General features: G+C 42.6%; 1 non-coding gene across 1 annotated transcript; it reads right to left on the bottom strand.

The window, feature by feature from the left end:
- Positions 1-5,824: 5,824 nt before the first annotated feature.
- LOC138422994 (U6 spliceosomal RNA) lies at positions 5,825-5,932 on the bottom strand. The gene has a single exon (XR_011250101.1). It is a non-coding gene; the product is annotated as a U6 spliceosomal RNA (small nuclear RNA).
- Positions 5,933-8,613: the final 2,681 nt, after the last annotated feature.

Below are 8,613 nucleotides of genomic sequence, written 5' to 3'. Positions count from 1 at the left end.
CAGGAGAGAGAAGGATATGTGATTTTATGTAGCTAGGGAGTCAGGGAGCGTCCTCACAGGGAGGTGATATTTTATTTTAAACTTAAGTAATGCTTGTGTTTTTTTAAAATTTATTATGTGTATATTTGGCTACACCAGGTCTTAGCTGCACAATGCAAGATCTTTTAGTTGTGGCATAAGGGATCTGGTCCCCTGATCAGGGATCGAACCCAGGCCCCTTTCATTGGGAGCTCAGAGTCTTAGCCACTGGACCACCAGACAAGTCTGTGATGCTTGTTGAAATCAGGCTATGGTCAGACTCTTGGGGAACTAAGGGTCATATTTCTTAGCTCTCTATTGCTGCTAGAAAAAATTACTGCAAATTTAGTGGCTTAAAATACATGACAGATGTTATATATTGCATCCCTGATCTCATTTAGAGGCACAGTGAATTAGATGGCCAGTCCATGATCCCACAACTGATGACTTAAGACCCTTATTCAAGTCAAAATCTTTCAGAGGGTCTTGAGTGAAATACCCATCCCCTTGGCGAGGAAGAGAAGCATGGGTCTTAGAAATTCCACATGTGAAAGGAATACCCATCAGTCATGCAGCAAACCTGCAGCTCCGTATGAAACTGAGCATCCAAGATCTCCAGGTAAATGTTCCTTGGCCCTTGAGTTTATGTGAGAGAAAGTATACTCAGTGTCTCGGTCGCTTAAGTATGACTTATGAATAATGTATTGGAACGAATCTCAAAGCATGATTCTCTGTCACTGAGAGCTTACATTTTATCCCTGTTAACCAAAGCTTAACATAAAGCTTGGTGATGACTTTTATTATAGGAAATGCAACATGGGATTTGAATTTCCTGTGGGTAGGCAGGTGCTGTTTCCTTTTTCTCTGCCTTGCATTCACCTTCCTGTCCACTGTCGTCTACTTTCTCTTGTTCTTTCCCTGTCCATTACTTTTGCAATCTCTTTATGATATGTTTTTTCAAAAGAACTCTTAATTTTGTTTTGGACTGTGGCAACACACTCCAGTATTCTTGCCCGGAGAATCCCCACACAGAGGAGCCAGGTGGGCTACAGTCCGTGGGGTCGAAAAGAGTTGGACATGATTGAGTGGCTAAGCACAGCACAGCACATAGCCACTTAGTGGACTTCCCAGGTGACTCAGTGGTAAAGAATCTGCCTACAGTGCAGGAGAAGCAAGAGATGGGTGTTCAATCCCTGGGTTGGGAAGATCCTCTGGAAAATGGCAGGGCAACCCACTTCAGTATCCTTGCCTGGAGTACCCCATGGACAAAGGAATCTGGTGGGCTAAAGTCCATAGGGTCACAGAGAGTCGGACATGACTGAAGTGCCTGAGCACATAGCTGCTTAACAATGCTGTGATAATTTTAGGTGTACAGCAAAGGGACTCAGCCATACATATATATGTATCATTCTCCCCTGAAATCCCCTGCCATATCCCCTGCCATAACCAGGCTGCCATATACCTTTTTTTTTTTTTTTTTTTTGGCTGTGCAGAGCCTTCGTTGCTTTGTGTGGGCTTTCTCTAGTTGTGGTGAGCAGGGTTTACTCTTCGTTTCAGTGTGCAGACTTCTCATTGAGGGGTGGGTTCTCTTGTTTTAGAGCATGGGCTCTGTAGCCCTGAAGCATGTGGGATCTTCCTGGACCAGAAATCGAACCAGTGTCCCCTGCACTGACAAATGGATTCCTTATCCACTGCACCACTAGGGAAGTTCCTGCCATATAACATTGGACAGAGTTCCCTGTGCTACACAGTAGGTCCTTGTTGGTTATCCATTTTAAATATAGCAGTGTGTACATGCCCATCCCAAACTCCCTAACTATCCCTCCCCACCACCAACCTTCGCCCCTGGTAACTATAAGCTGGTCCTCTAAGTCTGTGAGTTTGTTTCTGTTTTGTAAATATGTTCATTTGTATCATTTCTTCTTAGATTCTTCTTATAAGGGGTGTCCTACGATATTTCTTTTTCTCTGTCTGACTTACTTCACTCAACAAGATCGTCTCTAGGTCTTTAGCTCATGTCTCTTCCACTCAGTAAGGGGATACAGTACTGGAGGTTGTGGTTCAGTTCAGTTCTGTTCAGTCACTCAGTCGTGTCCGACTCTTTGCAACCCCATGGACTGCAGCACACCAGGCTTCCCTGTTCATCATCAACTCCCAGAGCCTTCTCAAACTCGTGTCCATCGACTCGGTGATGTCATCCAACCATCTCATCCTCTGTCGTCCCCTTCTCCTCCTGCCCCCAATACCTCCCAGCATCAGGGTCTTTTCCAATGAGTTAGTTCGTCGAATCAGGTGGCCAAAGTATTGGAGTTTCAGCTTCAGCATCTGTTCTTCCAATGAATATTCAGGACTGATTTTCTTTATGATTGACTGGTTTGATCTCCTTGCAGTCCAAGGGACTCTCAAGAATATTCTCCAACACCACAGTTCAAAAGCATCAATTCTTCGGCACTCAGCTTTCTTTATAGTCCAACTCTCACATCCATACACGACTACTGGAAAAATATAGCTTTGAATAGACAGACCTTTGTTGGCAAACTAATGTCTCTGCTTTTTAATATGCTGTCTAGGTTGGTCATAGCTTTTCTTCCAAGGAGCAAACATCTTTTAATTTCATGGCTGCAGTCTCCATCTGCAGTGATTTTGGAGCCCAAGAAAATAAAGTCTGTCACTGTTTCCATTTTATCCCCATCTGTTGGATGTTGTGGTAGTTCATGAAAAATAATTATAAAACAGAAGCCCTGCTAGTATTCATCCTGCCCACTGACTTAGGTGCAAGTCTCCAGTTTTACGTTTACACATTTATCCCAACACAGAATGGTTGTCATGGAGGCCTGCTGACATCTGTGATGTGATATGACTGATTATACTTCAGTTTCAGGGTCCACACTATAGCTTTCCCCTTCCAAGTAACATTGATTACCTGCCCTATTAAGGAAAAGAATAATGATGTTATAAGAACTGCAAATTTATAAAGCTTTAATGTCTGCATATTGATTGATTCTTATACTCTGATTTTTTTGTAATTTAGAAGGGAATCTTTTTTACATTTATTTGTTTGATTTTGATTCTGTTGAGTCTCAACTGGGGTCTTTTGTGGTGGCTCAGGCTTCCCAGGTGGCACTAGTGGTAAACAACCCACCTGCCAATGCAGGAGACATAAGAGGTGCGAGTTCGATCCCTGGGTCGGGAAGATCCCTTGGAGGAGGGCATGGCAACTCACTCCAGTATTCTTGCCTGGAGGATCCCACAGAAGAGGAACCTGGAGGGCTACAGGTCTTAGTTGCAGTATGCAGGCTCTTTGTTGCTCCATGGCATGTGGGATCTTAGTTCTCTGGCCAGGAATCATTTTGTCCTTTATGAAGGAAGGTGGATTCTTAACCACTGGACTAGCAGGGAAGTTCCTAGAAGGGAATGTTAAAAATTTTTGAAACACATGAAGCTACTCATAGCATAGACAAAATACAGATGATTAAACACAATTATTAACTTTTCCATAGCTTGTCAAGCATGTATCTCCCTCAATCTCATCTGTGAAACGGGAATAATAACAGCACCTACCTTCTGCAGATGCTATGAAAGTTCCATAAATGAAAAGACATAAAGTATATAGAGGAGTAATACACACACACTCTCTCTCATACTAGCTAGCTGTTTTATATTTAAAATAGGGCAATAATAGCACCATTCTTTGGAGCCAAGGTTATGGTTGCAGTGAAAATTCTCAGTGTCTGCTACATAAGAGAGTGATTACGTGTTGGACTCGCTACTGATACTATCAGCATGCCGACTCCAAGTCTGAGTAAAAATATGTCAAGGTGATTCTGACCTTGGTGGAATGACATTTAAGTTGTCACCAAGCTGTACCCAGCATGGTCTCCCATGCAAAGTGTCAAACAGGAAAAGTGTCCTTTCTACCAGGAAACGCTTAGAACCCCCAAAGCTCTGAGGGTTTCCTAGCTCAAGTCCTTCCATAAGGCAATGAAGTGTAGGATCTGTTTTTCAGCTTAGGATCCACTCTGCAATTTTATGAGTGCCTATCATCAGCTGTTACTAAGATCATAGTCAGGAAACCACTTGGTGGGGATTTAAGAAAATCTTTGGGTAGATCACAGAGACAGAAGCAGGTGGAGAGATTGGCCTCCAGTCTTGGCAGGAGACAAGAGGGTAGGAGTATCTTTTTCCTTCTCCGGCTGTGACTCAGCCTGGCAGCAATGAGGCTTGAGTAATTTACTGAGACCAATTACATGAAAATTTTAACTTTGTAATGATGGCAGGGGCTAGACTAGGGCCAGAAAGCAAGTTCTTGGGGTACACATTAGTTTGTTTGCTTTGAATTAATTTTTTTTTACATTTTATTTATTTATTTATTTATATTTTTTTATTTTTTTAATTTTAAAATCTTTAATTCTTACATGCGTTCCCAAACATGAACCCCCCTCCCACCTCCCTCCCCATAACGTCTCTCTGGGTCATCCCCATGCACCAGCCCCAAGCATGCTGTATCCTGCGTCAGACATAGACTGGCGATTCAATTCTTACATGATAGTATTCATGTTAGAATGCCATTCTCCCAAATCATCCCACCCTCTCCCTCTCCCTCTGAGTCCAAAAGTCCGTTATACACATCTGTGTCTTTTTTCCTGTCTTGCATACAGGGTCGTCATTGCCATCTTTCTAAATTCCATATATATGTGTTAGTAAACTGTATTGGTGTTTTTCTTTCTGGCTTACTTCCCTCTGTATAATCGGCTCCAGTTTCATCCATCTCATCAGAACTGATTCAAATGAATTCTTTTTAATGGCTGAGTAATACTCCATTGTGTATATGTACCACAGCTTTCTTATCCATTCATCTGCTGATGGACATCTAGGTTGTTTCCATGTCCTGGCTATTATAAACAGTGCTGTGATGAACATTGGGGTACATGTGTCTCTTTCCATTCTGGTTTCCTTGGTGTGTATGCCCAGCAGTGGGATTGCTGGGTCATAAGGTAGTTCTATTTGCAATTTTTTAAGGAATCTCCACACTGTTCTCCATAGTGGCTGTACTAGTTTGCATTCCCACCAACAGTGTAGGAGGGTTCCCTTTTCTCCACACCCTCTCCAGCATTTATTGCTTGCAGATTTTTGGATTGCAGCCATTCTGACTGGTGTGAAGTGGTACCTCATCGTGGTTTTGATTTGCATTTCTCTAATAATGAGTGATGTTGAGCATCTTTTCATGTGTTTGTTAGCCATCCTTATGTCTTCTTTGGAGAAATGTCTATTTAGTTCTTTGGCCCATTTTTTGATTGGGTCGTTTATTTTTCTGGAGTTGAGCTGCATAAGTTGCTTGTATATTTTTGAGATTAGTTGTTTGTCAGTTGCTTCATTTGCTATTATTTTCCCCCATTCAGAAGGCTGTCTTTTCACCTTGCTTATATTTTCCTTTGTTGTGCAGAAGCTTTTAATTTTAATGAGATCCCATTTGTTTATTTTTGCTTTTATTTCCAGAATTCTGGGAGGTGGATCATAGAGGATCCTGCTGTGATTTATGTCTGAGAGTGTTTTGCCTATGTTCTCCTCTAGGAGTTTTATAGTTTCTGGTCTTACATTTAGACCTTTAATCCATTTTGAGTTTATTTTTGTGTATGGTGTTAGAAAGTGATCTAGTTTCATTCTTTTACAGGTGGTTGACCAGTTTTCCCAGCACCACTTGTTAAAGAGACTGTCTTTACTCCATTGTATATCCTTGCCTCCTTTGTCAAAGATAAGGTGTCCATATGTGTGTGGATTTATCTCTGGGCTTTCTATTTTGTTCCAAAAAAATATGGAACGCTTCATGAATTTTGCGTGTCATCCTTGCGCAGGGGCCATGCTAATCTTCTCTGTATCGTTCCAATTTTAGTATATGTGCTGCCGAAGCGAGCACTGCTTTGAATTAATTTTTATGGGAGTGTAATTGTTTTACAATGTTGTATTAGTTTCTGCTGTACAGAAAAGTGAATCAACTATCCATATACACATATCCACCCTTTCTTGGGTTTCCTTCCCATTTAGATCAACACAGAGCATTGTGTTGTTCCTTGTGCTATGCAGTGGATTCTCATTAGTCATCTATTTTATAAACACACAATATCAACAGTGCCTATGTGTCAATACCAATCTCCCAGTTCATCCCACCCCACTCTCTCCCACCCCCGTATTCATATATTCATTCTCTATGTCTGTGTCTCTATTTCTGCTTTGGAAATAAGTTCACCTATATATCATTTTTCTACATTCAACACATAAGCAATATTATATGATATTTGTTTTCCTGTTTCTGAGCTCCTTCACTCTGTGTAACAGTCTCTAGGTCCATCTACATCTCTGTAAATTGCACGCCTTCATTCCTTTTTCATGGCTGAGTGAGATTCCATTGTGTATACGCACCACATCTTCTCTTATCTCTTCTTCTGTTGATGGACACTTAGGTTGCTTGCATCCCCTGAGTATTATAAATAGTGCTGCACTGAACATTGGGGTGTATATATCTTTTGGAATTATGCTTCTTTCTGGGTGTATACCCAGGAGTGGGATTGCTGCATCATATGGTAGTTCTTTCTTACTTTTTAAAGGAATCTTGTACTGTTCTCCATAGTGGCTGCACCAATTTATAGTGCCAACAACAGTGTAAGAGAATTCCCTTTTCTCCACACCCCAGGGTGCAAAATTTAAGGTGTCACTTGCTCTCTGGCTGTGTGGGTGCAGGCACATACCCAAGCACTGCTGCCTCCTTAAATTCTGAGTCCTGGATGCTTTGCCTGTTTCACCCTAGTCCTGACCCTGGAAGGTGGTTCATATTATGTAAAAATCCAGAAACTAAGTATGATGTCATTCCACATGTTTCTTCAACAAAACATCCTTAAATTGTGCCCTTCTTTAAAAATAAATCTGTCTGTAATTAATCATCTATGAATTAATCCTTTACTCCTCTAGCTTCTTTGGTGGCTCAGATGGTAAAGCGTCTGCCTGAAATGCAGGAGACCTGGGTTCAATCTGGAAGATCCCCTGGAGAAGGAAATGGCAATCCACTCCAGTACTCTTGCCTGGAAAATTCCACGGATGAAGGAGCCTGGTAGGCTACAGTCCATGGGGTTGCAAAGAGTCAGACACGACTGAGCAACTTCACTTTCACTTTCCTCTAGCTTACTTAGTTTGGAGCTGAATGGCCTCTGGGCAGCTAAGGACAAGTCTCTGATCACACCTGACCTGCTTGTGGTTTCAGGCTGACAAAGGGCAGAAATAACAAGTGTTTCTTTGAACTACAGATGAGTCACGAGGAGAGCTGTTAACTCCCCTTCCCCATGACTTGGGGTGGCCTCAAGGCCTGGTCCTGCATTTCTGTGTGTGTCACTTGTCCCTGCTGTCCCAGGGTAGTCTGTGGGGAATGACCACCACTGAGCCCTTACTCCAGGCTCCAAGGGGTAGGACAGAAATCCACTTAAACTCCCCAGCAGCCCTGAGCAGGAGGAATGCTTGTGATCCAATTTACAGGTGGCAAAGCTGAGGCCCAGAGAAATTCAGGCATATCCCTGGAGTCCCTTGGCAGGCATGGGGGATTCACAATGCTCCCAGGGAGCCTGCTGTTTGCAAGAGCCTTTGTCATCTTCTGTGGGTGCTGGATATGGTCACTCCAAGGTGAAGTGCATTAATGAGGCTTCCTTCCACGGCTCTCACCCTGCTCTGGGTCTGGACTCATGTAACACTCACGGCTGTGGTCTCAGGACTGTGTGACTATTAGACTCCCTTTACCCTCATATCTTCCAAGGTGGGTCTGATCTTCCCTTCCAACAGAAGGGATGGAGCCCAGAAAAGTTATAACCTGCCAACAGCTTTCTAAGTTCAGCTTAGCAGGGAGGTGAACTGAGCCTCCTTTGGCCAGCTCGCGATCCTTGAGTGCTTTAGCAATCTCATCTGTAAAATGGGAGGAAATGATTCTGATTCTATTAGATCGTGGCCGGGCACATTTGAGTTCACCTTGGTTAAGCATTTCAGCTTAACCAAAGTGAACAGCTATTTCAATGTGAAGATATTTCAAAATAAGATATTTATGACTAGTTTATAATATTAATAAAGTATTTTCTAAAATATTGAATGGAAAATAACAAGTGGATAGTGCATGTTTTACGAGACTATTTATGGTTATGATGACTGTCCTGGAGATAGTGAAGGATAGGGAAGCCTGGCGTGCTGCGGTTCATGGGTCTGCAAGGAGTTAGATACGACTTAGCAAATGAAACAACAACTGTCCTGGGGGGTGGGGAGGGCTCAGAGATACTGTTCAGTTCAGTAGCCTCCCCCACAATGGAAGGTCCTGTCCGAGCCAACTTTGCTGACCCCCTAGGCAGGTCTCTGTTACATACCCAGTTATTCATGGGAACAATGAGAATATTGCCTTTGATTTTTTTCTCTCTCCTCTCTTCTCTATCTGATCATAAAGTCTACTGAATTCCACCTCCTGGCCATGTTTCTCTTCTAACCGTGCTCTTGGTCGGCCCTAGTGTTAATCTAGGCTCTATCGTCATTTGGCCTATTACAATGGCCCCAGAGAACAGGAAAGAGTTTTGG

This window comes from Ovis canadensis, chromosome 17 (assembly GCF_042477335.2).
Source record: "Ovis canadensis isolate MfBH-ARS-UI-01 breed Bighorn chromosome 17, ARS-UI_OviCan_v2, whole genome shotgun sequence".
Lineage (NCBI taxonomy): Eukaryota > Metazoa > Chordata > Mammalia > Artiodactyla > Bovidae > Ovis > Ovis canadensis.
The sequence above is the reverse complement of the archived record's forward strand: the minus strand, read 5'-3'. Positions and strand labels throughout refer to the sequence as shown.